This window comes from Rhinolophus ferrumequinum, chromosome 8 (assembly GCF_004115265.2).
Source record: "Rhinolophus ferrumequinum isolate MPI-CBG mRhiFer1 chromosome 8, mRhiFer1_v1.p, whole genome shotgun sequence".
NCBI lineage: Eukaryota > Metazoa > Chordata > Mammalia > Chiroptera > Rhinolophidae > Rhinolophus > Rhinolophus ferrumequinum.
This window is the reverse complement of record NC_046291.1, coordinates 25,375,074-25,394,634: the sequence shown is the minus strand read 5'-3', so window position 1 is coordinate 25,394,634 and position 19,561 is coordinate 25,375,074.

Below are 19,561 nucleotides of genomic sequence, written 5' to 3'. Positions count from 1 at the left end.
CTTAAAAATTCTGCCATTCCCTAACCCCCAACCCGCCGTCACCAAGTTCTATCAAATACTTCCTTAATGTCTGTTTCGTCCATTCATTTCTTGACACATCTATTGCCACTATCTTAAACAAGGTTCTCACGATGTCTTGTGCGAATGGCTGAAATTAGATTGTGGTGTGTACACGTCTGAGGAAGAAAACACAGGCGCTTTAGGTTTTGTTGGAGTATTGCTGCATGACCCCCACACTTAGCGGCCCAATACAACAATAAACAGTTATTTCACACAATTTCTGTGGTGCAATTTTAAAGAGTGGCTTAGCCAGATGATTCCGAGTCAGGGTCTCCCATAAGGTTATAGTCAAGATATTGGTGGGGGCTGCAGTCATGTGCCCCCAGTCCTGCTTCCAGTCTGGCTTCCTTGTATGCCTGGCAAGTTCGTGCTGCTTGTTGGTAGCAGGTGTCTTCCAGGCCACACAGTCCTCTCCACAGTGTCCTCATGATAAGCAGCAGGCTTCTCGTAGGGCTAGTGATCCAAGAGGGAGCGTGAAAGAAGCCACCGCGTCTTTTATAACTAAGCCTTGGAAAGCAAACCTCATCATTTCTACGATGCTCTTGTGGTTCCCCAGGTCAGCCCTCTGTAATGGGAGAAGGGATCCACGAGGGCACAAAAACCAAGAGGCAGGGATCATGAGGGTTATCTTGGGGGCTGGCCACCACTGTTAGAGACAAGGAAAATTCAGTCTGGGATGTTCGGTTTTGAACATAAAGTACTTACCTAGTCGTATCAAGATGGGATGGACAGGAGAGAGCCGGACTTATGGGTTGTGTTTCAGAATAGGCATGTGCTGGAAGTCATTAGCACAAAGATGGCCGTTGAAGACATGACAGTGAATAAGATCACCCAGAAAGAGTAAGAAGAACATGAAGGACTGAACCGCCAATATCTGAGGATGGATAGAGAAAGGAGAGGCTGCAGAAGAAGAAGAAGACTGAGAAAAATCATCTAAAGAGCTGGAAGGAAAGCCAAGGTAGAGCAATATCATCAAAACCAAGATAGTTTCAAGGAAGAAGAATCTCTAACTTCCTACTGAACTCTAGAATTCTACTGAACTCTAAACTCTGAAATCCTACTGAACACTAGAAGTCTATGATCCCCGTCGCAGCTGCAGTATCAGGTTTTGAAGAGACTGATATAATTGATATAGAACAGGAAAACTCCAAAGATCTTTGGAAGTCAATGCCTAACAGATTAGTTAAATTTCGCATTGTCTTTACAAATACAAAATGAAGAATTATTTTGTTTCACTTTTGGTGGGGATGAAGGATTTTGTTTGTTTTGCTTTACAAGTTGAATATTTTCTTTCTCTATACATCCCGTCCATAGATTTCCTCAAATTATCTCCTGATCATTAAAAGAATACTCATTAGTATCTGGAATATCCAACTTGGTTATCAGCTTCTGGTATTCTCTTCTTATCTCTGGAGGCAGCCATCATTACACTATGTTTTCCACGATTCTGAGGGTTGTAGAATCTCTAGACCACTTCTGAGATCTATGACATCATGCAGTGTCACAGTTTGTAAAAATTCTGCCAGGCTCCCAGTTTTTGGTTGGTTGGTCGGTGCTTTGGCCATCTATACTCATGAGAATAAAGCTTAAGGAAAAGTACCTTTAATGGAAATATGAACTAGTAACGAATACATTACTTTGTATTGTTTGTTTTGCCTTTGAAAGCCTTCAGGTTGGATCTCCATGGCTTTGAGATTTGTTTTGTTTTCTTTTGTTTTGTTTAGGACTATTTTAGTCAATCTATGATCTATTTATCCAGCACTTGACCAAATATATTTGCTCTTACCCATTTCATAGATAGCTGTTTGCTGTTTACTTCCCAGGGAGAAAAGTGCTTGGTCAGCCAAGGAAAATACTGCAAATGTTAGCAAGAGAATCTTATGTGACAGCTTAGCAAATGAATTCTATGTTGACCCTCTTCTGTATATTCTGAGGAGTTCAAGTTCAAATCCCTTTGGAATTGAATCAGGAGGAAAACAAACCAAATTTATGTTACTATCTAAATTGAATTCTTTCCATGAAAATGAAATCTACAAATAGGATTAGAACTTGCACTCCTAAATACCTTATAATAGTAATTGACAGTACTAATGGTCCCCCTTTTTTTTTTCCCTCTCCTTCTGTCATTACAGAAAAGGCACAGGAAACATTTCATTCATTTCTTTAGCCACCTCTGGCACGGAAAGCAACAAACTTTATTTAACAGCTACACAATAAAGCATTTCACAAGGGTGTATAAAGATAGTCCTGACCAAAGAAAGCTACTGTCCAGTATGAATTCAGCTGTAGCTTAGCTGGAATGCTGTTGGGATGAATGTGTAGCCATCACCCTGGTGAATGTTACTACTTCTGGGTTGAATTGTGCTTCTCCCCAACCCCTATCCTCCCGCCCCCACCCCCAAGTTCATCTGGTTGAAGTCCTAAGTCCCAGTATCTCAGAATGACTGTATCTGAAGATAGGGTCTTTAAAGAGATAAGATGAGAGTTAAAATGAAGTCACTAAGGTGGAATCTAATCCCCATATGACTGGTCTGTCCTTACACATTGTAAAAAGAGGAGATTAGGACACAGACACACACAGATGAAAGCCTACATGAAAGACACAGGGAGAAAGTGATCATCCACAATCCAAGGAGAGAGGCCTTAGAAGAAAGCAACCCTGCCGAGGCGTTGATCGCAGAAATCCAGCCTCCAGAACTGTGAGAAAATTAATTTCTGTTGTTTTAGCCACCCAGTCTGTGGTACTTTGTATGGCAGCCTTAGCAAACTAATACAGCACAGTGTTGGGCATAAAAAGCTCTGCAGCTTGGATTTACTAGGCGATTGAGTCTCAGAATCCCAGAAATGCAAGATACACAAGGCAATGTGGTTCTCTCCTTTTTTGCCCCATCAGTCAATTAGCCCTCTTCTGTGTCTCACCTCAATTCACTCTTGGATTTAAATGGTTTTTAATCACATATAACACATTACAATCTAACTTAGCCCCGATAATAAGTAGATAGAGAGGTACATTTCTTTCAGCACATGCATACACACATGCAAACACACTTTCTGTGTTAATAACTAATAAATATTCTAGTAAGTGTTCTAATAGCCAACAAGAGGCAAATTCTTAGCAAGCTGAGGTACTCTCATAAATGAGCTACATGGGAGAAATTCAGAGTCCATTTATGGTATTCGCCTTTAGTCATATATTAAGACAGAGGAATTTAATGTGAATCTGTCAGGTATAGTGAAAAGCTTCTCCTAGACTTTTTCTCCTTTTTTGGCTTCTTAATTTAATTCAGAATATATATTTGGGAGAATGCCCACAAACATGAATTAAACATAGGAAATGGAGACCATTAACATATGAACTAAGTGCAATAAAACAATTTTTTAATCTGAATTAAATTACCCCAGTTAATGCAGAATGTTTATGAAATTTTTGCTCTTTAGGGCAACATGTTCTCTCCAGACGTCCAACTTCTCTGGAAGGGAGAGGGCAGAAAGAGAGGGAAGAACAGCTTCAGTTGCCAGCTCTGCTTCCACCATTTAGTGCTGGAGTCTCTAAGTCTTTCCTGGGCATGCCCACCTCTAGGAAAAATTTAAGCAGTCACCTTGAAAATATATCTTTTTATTCATTTCTTTGTAAATGATATACTTGTACTACTGCAGTACTATATACATTATAAAGCATACACCCAAAATAGAGATGTTTGTAAGGATGAATTGAAAATTCGTTTTCTTCTCATGGATTATCCTGCATTTTCTCTGCTTTGGAAACCACTGAATTCATGAGTGGGGTGTGGGAGGTGGGGGCAGCTCCTTGGGCTCCCTTCATACATTTATTTGATCATCCTGCCTCTCTCCAGTTCTAAAACGTAAGTAATTTTATGCATGCAAAGGAGCACATACCATGCACTGCTTATACTCAGGCCCACCATAGCGTCTCTCTAGAAACTCCCTGAGGATCACACATTAAACATAAACATACGGACTTTTCTTCTTTTCTTTTGGCTAGGCAGTACCTATTGCCATGCTATCATTGACCCAAATATTCAACTTGAACTGGAATTACACTCTAAGGTATGGCCATATGTTGCACTTAAACATAACGGTAGAAGAAAATAACAAAGGGATGAGAATGAGTTCAGCATTAAATATTTGGTCTCTGTACCTTCTGTAAGTGAACATAAATGTGTGGAATACATTCAGGCAAAGGTCTCCCATGACCGATATTTGGGAGCAAGCATTTATTTTAAGCTCAGTAACTCCTTCTGTTTTGCTTCAGTTTATTTTTATTTGAGTTAAATTAAAATCAATTTTTACATTTAAAACAGTAGGTAGAGCATGGCCCAGTGTTATAAAAACATTTCCATTTACCTATTGTCTTTTAAAGTAGCTTTCCCTGAGCAATCAATGATTAGGGTTTCTGGGTCGTGGCGTTTAGTGTGGTTTTTCTCTGCTTGGTTTGTTTTTACTTTCTGTCTCCTGTATTGCCTAAAATACCTCTGTAATATAAAATTATATATCACGTAGAAACTATAATGTTCCTGTAAATGAAATAAGTCAAATATTTGCAGGTAAGTGAATGAATAAATAAATCTGAAAAATGGGTTGTTTCCCAAGTTGACAGGAGCCTTTGCAGATCAGAGCAAAGCAGAGGCTAGATGCTGGTGTTCACATGCTGTCCCCATGGAAATGAAAGCATGCTCAGCTTGAGGCCCTTCCCCACCCGCAGCAGAGATATTTCTGCATTCTCTTGCCCGGTCTGCATCTGATCAACAGTACCCCTATCCGTAAGATAACTTGCTAGTCCTGCAAGATATTCTCTCAGGCCTAAAACCACAGTTTTCTTTGTATTCAGCTGAATGATGAAAGCCCCCCATCCGAGAAACCTGGAACTGTAAAGCTGGATGATATTTCAGAAATAATCTAATAATAATTTTCTAGCTGAGGAAGTCACAGCCCAGAGAGATGTGTCACCTCGCTCAAGGTGACCTGTATGTTAGGGACAGAGCCTGGACTGTAACCCTGTCTTTCTGGCTTCAAGCTCATTAATAGCAACTATGTTGACTCCAGGCTTAGCACATTTCAGATTCTCGAGTCGTTTGTCCTGGCTTATTAGTTCCATTTATGGCTTTATTATTGTTGTAAGGAGTCTCAAACGATTTGTGGCAAGAGGTGGGGACTAAATATTTATATTGTAAAGTTCTGGATAGTTCTCCTAATCCCCCATCCAGTGCTCATTCCAAAGTGGATGACATGGCAGCAGCCTGGGGCTCACTGTTATTTCATGGTCACTGACAATAACTGCCATGAAGACTTGCAGTCGTGAGCAGCGTTCTGTGCACACTTATAGGCTTCCTTCCTGACTGGAAATTCCTTGATAATAATTTTTTTCAAGTGTTTTTGCAGGTAAAAATAGAGGCAATTCAAATATCGATTCAACAACTTACTCTGTAATCAAGAATAAAATTACCAAAAGTGAGAGTAGAAATCCTTGTTAGAAGCCATGACAATTTGGAGCTTTGAAAAATATAAAATAAGCATCTATTTGGGGGAAGGGAAATTTGTACAAAGTAGTTTTGTATTGACTTAAGAACTCAGAGATAAAAGCTAAAAAAGAAACATTTGTAAAGATGGTCTGAGACAACATCAGTTGATGTAGAAGCAGATGATGCTTAGAAGGTGGGCGATATTATTTCTGGGAAATACACTTGATCTTCTATTTCTGACATCACTTTACTTTCCATGGAAATATACTGTGATATCAGAAAGGCTGGGAGGTGGAAAATCACAAGGTCTTTGACGAGAGAATCAACAATTAAAATTTGTAAAAACATGTATCTATGTAACACTTGCGTGGTGGAAGGACAGGGACAAAAAATACATTGACTATTTCTGACCCTGAAAACGCAACTAATTAGCAATAACACCAAAAGGAATAGTAAACTGAGCTCATAGGTCAGGTAGGATGTTACATTAACAACGACTTGTAAAAATTCAGTTATAATCCACTTAATTATCTCCTGCCTGATGACTGCTCACAATTGGTGTTGATAATCTTTTTAACCAAGTAAAATCATAAGGAGAAAAGAACCTCTTACATCAATATTTTATATATTTGTACTTTTATGATCTCTTCCCACTCTTTGTTTAAAACACTATAACTAAGGTTGTGAATTGTATAAATTCTATAGACCATCTATGTCCTGATAGGAAACGGTGGCCATTCTTAGAACAATCTGCCTTTAACTTACTGATCTTAAATTAAGGCTGTCCATCATTGTTGGAATAGGATAAGGTGAATTTGATGCAGTGAACACATCCATCATATGCACGTCAAGGAATATGAACTCTCTGTTTTAGGTAAGGCTTAAAGATAATACAAACCCTTCCATGGTCCAACACAGAAATGGGACTCTTAATTATTCATTCTGCTGGGCGTTGGTGGGTGGGTGGTGGTTGCATACCATGAGAAACAGATGTAAAGAAATGCCAAATTCAAAACCAAACCTTTTTATACATAAAAATTATATTGAGGAATAGACTATTACCTATTTTATTTTCTAGATTAATATAGAGAAGTGTTCTTCATCTTGTTTGAAAACTAAAAAGCTAACATATAAAAGTGTATTGACTGACTCTGGGTGGTGAACATACAATGTAATTTATAGATGATGTGATACAGAATTGTACACCTGAAGTCTATGTAATTTTACTAACAATTGTCACCCCAATAAATTTAAAAAAAAAAAGTGTATTGATTTCATCTCAATAACAAGATCAACAGAAAAACAATAGTTGTCACACAGTAATTAAAGGTTTATGTTCTGTTTATGTTTATAATCATAATGATAGAACCTCAAGGTGTAGCAACAAAGAATTAGCTTATTTTAAAGCAATTATGTGGGAGGGAACTAATAAAATTACATTGACATTATATACACTTGTCTTTCTACAAGAACCACAGCAATCAAATCAAATTAAATTTAAAAGAATGCACTAAAATACTCACTACTCAAAGGTGATCAACAGATCTTCCTTAAGTACCTAACTGTGATAATTAGGAGGGTAATGTTTGATTTGCCCATAAAACTCATTATTTCTTTTTCTATTTCAGGCATTCATTTACTTCATTTACCTCTGACCCGTTTAGTATGGATCTGGGTTACTTTTAAATTAAAAAGTGAGCATTTTGAGGTAATGAGAAGTCTACAAAAGGATTATGGATATAAATAAAATATAGGCATTCCCTAAGTTACAAATATCCAACTTATGAATATACCTACACACGAGCGGAGCCTTGGAGAACAGAAAATATGACCAGTCTTCTCGTCCCAAGGACCACGCAGGTAACAAGTGAACAGAGCCACTCTCTAAATGGAGGAAGGCACTAACCAGGCCACTGAATTATTACCATGTGGGAAGAAGGAGCAGCAGATTCACATTTTTATATAAAATCTCTGAATGTTTAAATGTTGGATACATCAATTCAAAACTTTTTAAAATACTGCATAGGCCACGCAAAAGACTTCTGTGAGCCACCATGAACCTTCTTTAATATAAAACTCATGATATGTAAGAGGAATAATTCTCTAGACACTCTTATTTAAAATGTATAAAGCTAGTCTGTTCTGTTTCTAAACATATTTCCAGAATACAAAAGAGCTAATCTATGATTGGTTCATAAGAAAAATATGTTAATAGAACATAAATAACACATTGGTTCACACAGAGTATTCTGCTCGCACATTAATGCTTTGTGTCGTATACAGAGGGTGACAAAAACCTGTATACCCATTTTAAGAAAAGAAAAAACTACATTAAAATTGTAATACAATGAGTGAGTGACACAAGCATTCATTTGATTAACACCATCTTTTGAGCGAACGTCACACTACACATTGCTACATAATTCAACTTTGAAAAGGATTCCATAGATAACATCCCTTAAAATGTGTATACAATTTTTTGGCACTCCAGTAGTAAAGGCAGCTGAATGCAGAGTACATTGGCCTAGCTCAATGCTGCAAGTCACAGAGGAATATTGTATTGTTCTGGTCACCCTGTTCTGTCTTAACTGTGACATTCTCATAGTTTTCTCCAATCTTTTGTGTTTTGGTCTTGTCTCCATCACCTGCAGACTTGATACTTCCTTTAACATTCCTTTTATTAAGCCACCTTCATTTTTTAAAGTCTTATGTGTACGATAGTATATAGTTACTCAGAAAAATTAGCGTGACTTTGATTTATAAAAATCTGGAATTGAAATTATTGTTTTATCGGTACTCTGTTTACAATATTGCCTCAGTGTTAATTGGTCTACCTCACTCTTATTGTTCCCAAAAGTGCTGCTATTTTTGGTGTGGGCTTTTGCAGAGCACATTTTATTTTCCAGGAATATATTTATCACATTATTGCAAAAATGTTACCCCTCATTGAAATGTGGAGGTAAGATTTCAAGTTAGATCTGTTCACTAATTAAGTAGTATCATTAAACCAGACTCAATATGTAGTAGTTCCCCTTATCCATGGTTTCGCTTCCCACGATTTCTGTTACGCAGGATCAACTGCGATCCAAAAATATTAAATGGGAAATTCCAGAAGTAAAACAATGCAGACGTTTTAAATTGTGTGATGTTCTGAGTAGTGTGATGAAATCTTGGGCGGTCCCACTCCCTCCCACCTGGACCATGAATCATCCCTGGTCCAGGGTATCCACACTGTGTATGCTCCCTGCTGTCTCTGTTATCAGATCAGCTGTCAAGGTATCACAGTGCTTGTGTTCAAATAACCCTTATTTCACTTAACAATGGCCCCAAAGTCAAAGAGTAGCGATGTTGGCAATGAAGATATACCAAAGAGAAGTTGTCAAGTGCCTCCTTTAAGTGAAAAAGTGAAAAGTTCTCAACTTAACAAAGTTCGTATCATCTCAGATTATCACAAGAAGGGTGAGTATAGTATATTTTGAGAGAGGGAGAAAGACGCCACATTCATATAATTTTTATTATAGTATATCGTTATAATTGTTTATTTTATTATTGGTTATTTTTGTTAATCTCTTACTGTGCCTTTTTTATAAATTAAATGTTATTATAGGTATGTGCATATAGGAAAAACCATAGTATATATAGGGTTCAGTACTATCTGTGGTTTCAGGCATCCACTTGGGGGTCTTGGAACATGTCCCCCATGGATAAGGGGGGACTACCACATGTGTTTCACTTTGGGCTACACCTTGTGGTCTCAGTCAGTTCATGGAGCTATAGCAAAAATACCATAGACTAGTTGCCTTAAACCACAAGCATTTTTCTCACAATTCTGGAAGGTGGGAAGTTCAAGATCAGGGCACTGACAGATCTGGTGTCTATTAAAAGCCTGCTTCCTGGTTTGTCGACAGCTGTCTTCTTACTATATCCTCACATGGAAGAGAAATGGGGAGGGAGAGAGAGAGAGAGGGATCTGGCCTCTTCTTCCCTATCTTAGGGTATCAATCCCATCACGGAGCTCCACCCCCACGAGCTCATCCAAACCTAATTACCTCCCAAAGGCCCCATCTCCAAATAGCATCGTATTGGGAATTCGGGCTTCAACATATGACTTTTGGGGGGACACAAACACTCAGCCCATAGCACCTTTCCATATATTGTTTAATTTTTTCAAGAAATTTGCCAGTAACTATAGACCCATTGGGAATGATACCAGGCACCCTGCTGGATCTGAGGACATGATGGTGAACAAGACAAATCCAGCCCTTACTGTCGTAGAGCTAAGCTCCCTTATTGGCTTGGTGTAATAAACCCTATTATAAATGCTTACCTGCCCTGGACTAAAGACTTGTCTATGGCAAGGGGGCACTCTCATCCCCAAAGGGTAAGAGAGGGAAAGGGAGCCTGTCACTGCACCTGGGAGGGGGCAGGGCTTCCTCCCATACCACATACCAGCCAACCCACAGCCCCCTCACCTCCACTAAAAGAAGCTACAAACTCCCAGGGGCTCTTTGTTACCAACTCACTCTTGCCTCGCTCTGAACTCTCAGCTGTGTGATCTCTGATCTCAGAACTGCTTGTTGGGATGTGGTCTTTCTGGGGTTGGAACCTCAGCTTTCCCTGTATTTTCTAACTTAAATTGCTCTGTGCTCATAGTTCTCAGCTTTCAGTCTTCCCGAGGCAAGTATCCCCTATTCCTTCTCAGCCCTGGAGAACTAATGTCTGCATTTGGCCAATGCTGGCTCCCTGTAAAGGGTGGGGCGGTGGACTTTGTGTGCCATTCTTGCCCAATCTGGGACTCCTGCCATGCTGTGGAACCATTGTCCCATGCAAACAAGGTGTCTACATGCCTAGCTAGTTCTTTAAACCTCATTCAATTTATAATCGAAAAAAAAATCTATGCTTTGAAGGGTGTGGCTTGGAAGGGAGAAGAGAATGGGGCTTTTGAACAGTGGGATATCTCATGGAAAGTCACAGAAGAGAAAGGAACAGACTTTACTTAGGAGATAGCAGAGAGGACAAAGGAAGGAGAAATGCTGGTGATTAAAGAGAGGGATTGATGTAAGGGTTTAGTTGCAGTGAGAGGGAATTTATGAGGAACCTTAGCGTTAGAGTGCAAACTGGGACCTACTAATGTAAGCGTAGGGAATTATTGATCAGAGGAGTAACATGATGGTCTCTGTACTTGAGGATTATTGCATTACCACCTGGTTTTAGCAGGATTGGACCAAAGAGAGATGAAATAGAATAAACATCTAAGAGGCTCTATCTCTCTCTTTCTATCTATCTCTCTATCTATCTCTCTATCTATCTATCTATCTATCTATCTATCTATCTATCTAGGAGAACCCAAACAACCGGGGGAGTTTGAAAATTAAGGGAAGGTTCAAACTCAATGGACATTGTAAGAGTTTTTAGGAAGGAATTAGGAGGAACTTTGTCCATCCAGATCATCACGCCATCTTCAGAATGGAGACCTCGATCTAAGGAACCTCCCAGTGTTATTGCCATTTTGAAGACCTTCAGATAGAAAAGTCATGGAACAAAGGAATTTCCGTAATGAATGAGACCTTTGGCCCACTCAGTGGGCCACTGACCACAGAAATGGTGATGCCCTAAGAGCACCTGCTTCTCCATCAGGAGTCCAGATGTGGGGTCGGAGGACCACCAAGTACCTCTGTGTACACACATGGTCTCAGGCTGTTGAGGTGCTGAACGCAGACTATGTTGAAATGCAGTTCAGGAAGTCATGTTAAAGAAAGGGCTCACGCACCAGTGACAAAAGTCCACTGCAAATAATACGATTATTCTAGCCTTAGCTCTCCCTGCATTGAGCAACATCCACTCAGGAAGGAAATGGAGACCTGATGCTATCATTTTCTGCTTTGAGCATGTGGGAAAGTTGGTCCTCACTAAAATCACTACCCCCAGGTCCTTCACTTTCAGCATCTAATCCAAAATTCAATTCTTCTAGGACAATTTCTAAGGTTACTCCTAAACTTGGTGTTTTTCCTTGCCCAGAAGCCCAAAACATATAAAACCTATTTCAAGGAACAGAAAGTCTCACAAACTTTAGAAATTATAATGTCAATAAATTAGACTATAAAAGACTATTAGACTGTAAAATTACACCATAGATACTCTTTCCCATAAAGAGCCCCTATAAATAGCTATCTTTTTCAGTGCTGCGTAAGATTCGGGATCCATTCATTATTTCAACAATATAGCTAATGCTCTATGTATGCAACACAACTGTGTGTTAACTTGGCACTTCCTGTTATTTGTTTTGTAATTATATTCTTTAATCATTTTATGAGAGCTTCTAACTATACTGTAAATTCCCTGTGGGCACAAACCTAGTGTATTAATTTCTGAGTATCATCCTGTAGTGTCCACTGCTATTTCTTGGTACACAGTGGACATTCAATAAATGTCTTTCCCATAAGATCAAGTTGTTAGGTCAGAAGAGAAGTCAATGGATTATAGTTAGGTCTAAATCTTTTGTGACTGGAGAAGAAAGAAAACGGGCAGGTATTTCAGCTTTAAAATGGCATGGGAATTTTTTTTTCTTTCTTTCTCTGTAGCAATTCGAGTAGATGATATTGGATTTCCCATGTAGCAGGGATCATGGAAGTGCAATACAAAACCCAGATGACAGTATGAAATGTATTTTGTGTGTATTCACAAAATTCCACAGAATCAATCACCATCCCTTTGACCGAGTTAATATGAACTCCAGTAGCAGTAACCCATGTACCTCTAATAGAATTCACCGATGGGAAATAGTAACAGTGCCCGTGGAGGCATTACCTTCACTGCCAACTGTGATCTATGGATGACAGCCTCCCAGAAAACACATTGACACAATAGGCTGTAATGGCTCAGATGGGGCCTTTATGTGATGCAGGGCCAGTGATCCACAGACAATGTCTCGCCGGGAGGTTTCTCAATTGCCTTCTCCAAAGCTTTCCTTCATGCTTTCAGGCCTGTCCAGGTACATTTCGGAGCTCAGGGATGTCGGTCTGTGCTCTCAGGCTATCAAAGCTTGCCTGAAGTCATTTCCATTATGCTAATGAGCCGCTTCAAAGCCAAGGGGAAAATGAAGAATAGCTACAGATGGAAGATTTTCTCCAATTTGCAATGATGTAGGTGTAGCTGTGTTTGCTTATAAAGTGTAATTAAGCTCCAACAGTCAGATTTGGGCTTTATTTCTTATCAAGCCCTGTTAACCAGTTGGAAAGCTGTTTTCTCCACACCTGAAGAAGCCCTGCTACCCCTGGGGTGATGCCAGTCAGTCAACGAATCTCTGGAAAATGGACTCGTAATTGTGCAAGGCATTATTGTCAATGTCGGAGAATTGTTGGCTTCTGCCCTCAAGTTGCTTCTGATAGTTACAAGAGGTGAGACTGACTCATGTGAACCCCTGTGTAATTATGGCTATTTTGCCAGGCAGGTATATTCTGCACTCTGGACTGTTGGATGATTATACATTCAAAGCTGCCTAATAAACACCTGTACCTCGCTCATCATTGCTTTAGCACAGTGACACAATGGGCATATGACCTGGCACTGAGCAGTAACTCAGTTAGGTAGTACATGGCAGGGGAAAGAGTGGCTTCCCCAGCGGATGCTGAAAAGACCATAACTTGACCTTCTTAGAGTAAATCAAGGGCATGTGGGAAGGAGGACTGGGGTTAAGGGAAGAGAGAGGAAACTACTGACATTTAGAAATACCAACAATGGCACAGGCACTTCAGAGGTTACCTCATTTTCCCTTAAGAAAGGCTCTGTGAGGTAGAGATTAACATCATCATTTTACACGTAAAGAAACAGCAGCTCCAAGAGATTACCCATCTTGCGCAGGTGACACTACCAGGAAATGATGAAGCCAAAACCCAGACCCAAATCTGTCTGCTCCAAAGCTCACACTCTTTCCACTCCACCATCGTCCCCATCACACCTTCTATCGTCTTGACCAAAGCAAATAACCACTGTCTCTTCCGCTCTACCTATGAATAGTCTCCTTCAAAATGGCCCGTGAATATGGGGTGGGTGAGAGAAGGGCAGATCAAGCACAAGAAGACAAACGTGAAGAACAGATTCAAGAGACTGCCTTCTGCCAATTCACAAAGCGAGGGCCAGGGCTGGTGTTCTGCCAGGATGCCCCCGTCTGGCATACCAGCCAGCATCCATCCTGACTGGTGAGTACAAAAGCCATTTAGAATGTGACACATTTTTAAAATATCGCAACCTATGATTTCCTTAATGTGTACCTGAAATTTGAGGACTCTTACTTTTGGTTTTTGAGAGGAATAATGTCAAACCTGAATGCAGCTTTGAGGTTAAAGAAGGCAATATGAGTGACTCTCATTGCTGGGAGAAAATACTGAGAAAAAAAAAATCAGTTCTTTCCGCCAAACTTATTACATATATTTTAAAACCCCTAACATTGTTAGGAAACAAGCACAAGGTTTTATGTAAAATTTTAAATACATATTATAATTGGCTTGTGCTTTGGACTAAACGTATGACACGGAAGACTTAGATTTTTATTGTTGCATAGATACTGAAAACACATAATAGCTATTCTTCTAGCTACGCCAATCTGTTTCCAGTGTTAATATCTAACTCCTCAAAGATAAGCACCTTTAACAGTTCAGTGTGTATCTAAATTTTTTTCTATCCATAGAGGAACATGAACTGTATCTGAAATATGTGTTTGTTTCACAAAAATTTTGTCATATGTACTACTCTGCAGCTTGTCTTTTATACGTAAGGTACCAAAGATATCTTTCCTTGTCAATGCATAAAGATCCATTTTATGTCCATTAATGCATGGTATTCTGTGTATAGATGTATCATAACTTCAACCTTATTGACGTATATTTAGAGTGTTTTCAATATTTTGATATCTTAAACATTTTTGCACATTTGCACATGAATATTTTGATAAGAAAAATGAATCCTTTAAAGTAACTTGGTCTTGTTTTAGCAAATTAATGTCGAGTATTCATCTGTGCCTACTTTACAGAAATTCATGCATATATTTACTATATTACTCTGTATAATTTACCAACATATTACTGTACCGATATGAACAATTACTATTAGAATAATACATTTGGTAAAATTCTCGATCAGATACAATCACCAAATATAAGATTTCCTTCATAGTTCTATAGCAATTTACTTTCAGCCACAGTTGATGGGCACCCATTGCAGTGAAAATCAGGCACTATCCTAATAGGTTGCAAAAGCAGTGTCAGAATTCAGAGTAGTCACTCGATGGGTACTGGAATAATCAGAGGTTTCTTGGCAGAGTTGGAACTGCAGCCATGCCTTGGAACGTAAGGAGGATTTGGATAGCCTAAAAGAGAAGGCAGCCACGTTGGGTGAACCTGAGAAGTCAGGACCACAGAGCAGAAATGGGCCCATGGAAAATTATACTTTGAGAAGAATCATGAGAAAGGGGTAGGAGAGGCAAAGTAAGGCTTTGAAAAATAGATGAGAAGGTCTAGATTTGGTATCGAAATGGGAAATCAGGACTAATGGACAATTTGGAAGAGTATTTAACAAAGCTAGCAGTTATATGAAGAAGGGCTTGAAGAGGAAAGAAAAAGAGATCTTAGAGCAACAGGAGGTCTAGGGCTTATAATTAACATAGTAAAACCCCACAAACAAAAAGGGGTAGTGAAGTGAGCCGTTCCATAGAAAGAACCGTCATGATTCACAGTAAGGACTGCTGCTTATTGAGAGCTTAGTTCCAGGTCTATGTTAAATCCTCTAATTACATCATCTTATTTAATCCTCCTCCCAATGACCTTTTGAGTCTGTATGACTAACCTCATGGATGAGGTATGCTCAGGCTCAGAGAGGTCACATGACCTGCCCAAGGCCATGGAGATGACAAATTACAGAGTGGGGCTCCAGACCCGTGTCCAAATCCAAAGCCTGGAACCAGAGCGGAGATGCAGACCCACGTCACAAACATTACAAAGGTTCCATTTCGTATTAAGCTCCTTAGCTTCGAAAAAGAGAGGGTCCTTTTTCCACTGTGTTTCCCTCTTCCATGTTGAAAACTATACAAAGGTGGTTTCCTACAAAAAAAGACTAAGTTAAATCACTTCTGGGGTAGATCCCCCCAGGCTTATGAAGTCCTTGAGGAATCAAATAGCCTAAGTTCTAATACCCGTTTCGTCAGCTCAATGAGTTACCTCACATGATGTTACCTAACTTCTAGGAACCCCACTTTTCTCATCTCCAGTGAGGGAGACTATATGACAGATGCTCCTAACTCCTAAATATCGTGCTGCTCTTGTTGTTTTGTACTTTTGTTGCCAATGATGCTGATTAGAGGACTGAGCTAACAAAACGTAAATCTCCCTGGGCCCCCAGGACTAGATCTAATCTCTTCTAATGCCATTTTGCAGTCATTAATCTAATCATGTACCGAATAAATATTTCTTGAGTACCTACTACGTGTCAGATGCTTCTCGAAAGGCTGTAGGTATAGCAAGGCACAACATTGATCTTACCTTTTAGTAGAATAATGACAGCAAACCTTTACAGTGTGTCCTTTGTTCCTATCTGTGACTTATGGATCGACTCCTTTTAACATTTACACCAACCCTATGAGGTATTTCTTCCTAAGAATGAGGCACAGGGAGCATCAGCAACTTGTCAGCAGCAGGCCTTTCTCCGGCATTTGCATCGCCTCTCAGAATCACCTTAGCCATCGTCCTGACTCAGATGTTCAAGTGGCTCCATTCTAAGTCAGCTTCCCGTGCTGGCCCCGTACTCAGCTCTGAGGACAAGAACTCTAGCAAGACTCACTGCCTCGGCCAAGAAATGCCGACCTGGACGTGTTTACAAAGTGTCTTTCACCACAGAAACTGGCCACTTTGACGGGCATATTTTAGCAGGAAACAAGGTGGCTTGCTTTCCAAAGCGCTTGCTCTTGCATCTCATAACGGAAGGAGAAGAGCAGTGTCTTTTTTTTTTTCCTTTTTATTGGCCCATAACCTTTCAGTTATGTGAGTGTGGCACCAAATGACAGCTGTTAACACAGCAGGCCACCTCTTGGCATTCCAGTGACGGCTATATTAGTGCCACCACAGGCCTAGGCCTGTCATAGCGTTTCTTGAATCAGAGTGCCGCTAATTTCCCCCTTATAAAGACCACAAGATGGTACATGGCCTGTGCCTTTCAATTTATATTGTTCTGCCATACAGCAGCAAGGTCATGAATCTTCAATGCTGACTGTGATTTGGTCCTATAACTGCACTGTGGGCCCACTGCCATTACTGAGAGAATGGGGCAAAGTGAGTATAATAGTGTTTTTACAGTGAAATCTACTCACCATAAACCCTGAGGGCTAAGAATAAATTCTGTTGAGGATCCTCATTAAATACTAATTTCCCATCCTCTCCCCACTCTCGCCTCGCCCTCTCGCACATTATATAAGCCTTATCTTACAGGGCTCCGCATAGCACCAAAAGGAGCATTTTACTGCCTTGCATAGAAGCTGGTAATAAGTGGGAGAGATAGTGAAGACAGAGGAAGAAGATAGAAGAAGAAAGAACTGGAGGCCAGTTGATTGCGGCTTCATTAATAATTCATAACCACTCTCCAAAGAAAGGCTTTCTCCTAACTAACTTTTTCTCAATTGATGTTACCACAATTGTCCTAAACATCCAGGCTTGACGCAATGAAACCAAATCTTTGCCTTGTCCTTACCTGGCCACCCACACTCAGTCACTTGGTCTGTGGCTATTTCCTTTACAATAGCTTACAATACTCCTTTACAGTACCTCTCACCTTCACCTTCATTTCCATTCCCACTGCTACCACTTTAATAGCCGCCATTATCACTTAACAACTGAATTACTGCAATCATTGGCTTTTCATCAAGTAGATAAGAATTCAACTCTGGATGGAAACAAATCTGGGTTCAAATTCTAGACCAGCCACCTACAAGGTGTGAGACCTTGGACCAATTACTTAACGTTTCCAAGCCTCATCTGAAAAATAGATATAATATAGATAGATAACAATAAACAATAAAGATAGATAACTATAAATAGATAACAATAAGTAACTACCTCTCGGGTTGTTAAAATAATCAAGCTAATGCGTGCAAAGTGCTTAAATAATTTTAAACGATTCTGCATAATCACTTTCTTCCCTCTTTACTATGCTCAATACACCTATGTCAAGTTTCTTTCACAAAATAAAGCAGCAACAATGACAGCTTCTCTTCCAAACCCAGACCCCCGAGTATAAGACAAATACCAAACACGTAGGCCTCTCATTCAAGGCTTTTTACTATCAGACCTTAGGTTACCTACTCATCCTACCTCCTTTTCATTACTGTTCACTGCTCATACCCTTCCTTTCCCCTTCATCTCTGTCCCATCTAAATGTATATAGATTTTAAGGTCTACTTAAAATCCATCATCCTTCGTACATATTTTCTTGATACTTCAACCCAAACAAGTCTCCATCTCCCCCAAACCCTGTAGTTGACACCTACTTCCCATGTGATTTATATGACAAAATACATACTGCCACACTTGAACTTCTTCTTGTATATATTTACGTCTTATTTTTGTAGTTAAGTGAGGATGTCTCTTGTTTCCAAGCCAAGGGACCACCTTACAGGTAAAATTGTCTTAAAACAAAGCCTCTTGATTCTTTAGTAACTAATTGTTTTTGGATTCAATCCAAAACATATACTTCTTACATGAATACCTAGATTGATAAATTATGGAAGACAACGTATTTAAACACTGTGAACTTGGATGCAGAAAGGACTGAGAACATTTCAGTGTCCTCGATGCTGGGTTGGTAGTCGCTGGGGTAAAATGGCGACTGTCTCAGGCAGAGGCCCGACCTCAAGGCAGAGGAGGCTTCTTCCAGATGCCTGAGGCAGGTCCCCGGAAACAGGGAAAGTGTTCTTTGGGCTATGGCCATATGTCAATGGGGAGAGATAGAATCTTCATCTCATGGGGCGCAAACCAAGGAGGCATAGCCCACCTCACATGTTGAGGGACCAAAAGGCAGGAACCACATTCTAGACGACATCCATGGGCCTCCCACAGTATTCTTGTTTCTGATCATGGAACTCATACCACAAAGCATGTTGTTTGGCTGGAGCCTCTTTGTATACAATGAATCATAATGAATAAGAAGTAAATAAGGTACCAGTGTGTGAATGGACTCTATTTTATAAGGAGGTGAATGGTCCTCACCCTCCATGTTTTCTTCCATCCTCACTGAGCAAGTCATCTGTTTCTCCCAGCCAAATTGAACAACACCGTCTTTGTCCCAATCCATTTGACAAATAGAAAGTTTAGTTCCTCATTCCCAGGAGCCACTGATGGCTGGGCCCAAAGCACCAGAGGATAAGCCAAATCAAAACCAGGGGTGTGCAGAGCCGTAGCAGGAACAAAAAGAAAGTGGGGAGAGGTTGTTCTTAGAAACTGCATCACAACAGCAGCAAAGGAACCGTACAGGAAGGTCACTGGGAGATAATGATGCCAAAAGCCTGGAACCAAATATCATGAACAGGAAAAAGAAGCAAGCTCATGAGAGATAAGTGTTGGAACTATTATCCCCTTCATCATCATCTTCATCATCATCACCGTCCCCTCTCAGAATCCTCTAGCTTTAGATGTGTTTTAGAATTCAGAATTTTTGATACATTAAATTGATTTGCATGCAGTAATATTTCTACAGCAAATCACACCAAGTGGGATTAAATAGAGCCGGTAAGGAGCCTCCTATCAGTTCAGGTCAGGATTTGCCGCCAAAGGAGATTTGACATCAATTTATAAAGAAAGAAAACAACTTTTGCATTTTAGAATTTGGGGGGAGGAGTTCAGAATTACAAATCAGACTAAGAGAAAACTCACAGACTAAGAAAACACTTAGGTATGAAATACGAAGCTATGAAGTGTGTGAGGACCTCCACACCTGCTGGATTGCATCTCGGATGATGGACGTCAGTCACCTCTACTGCAAAA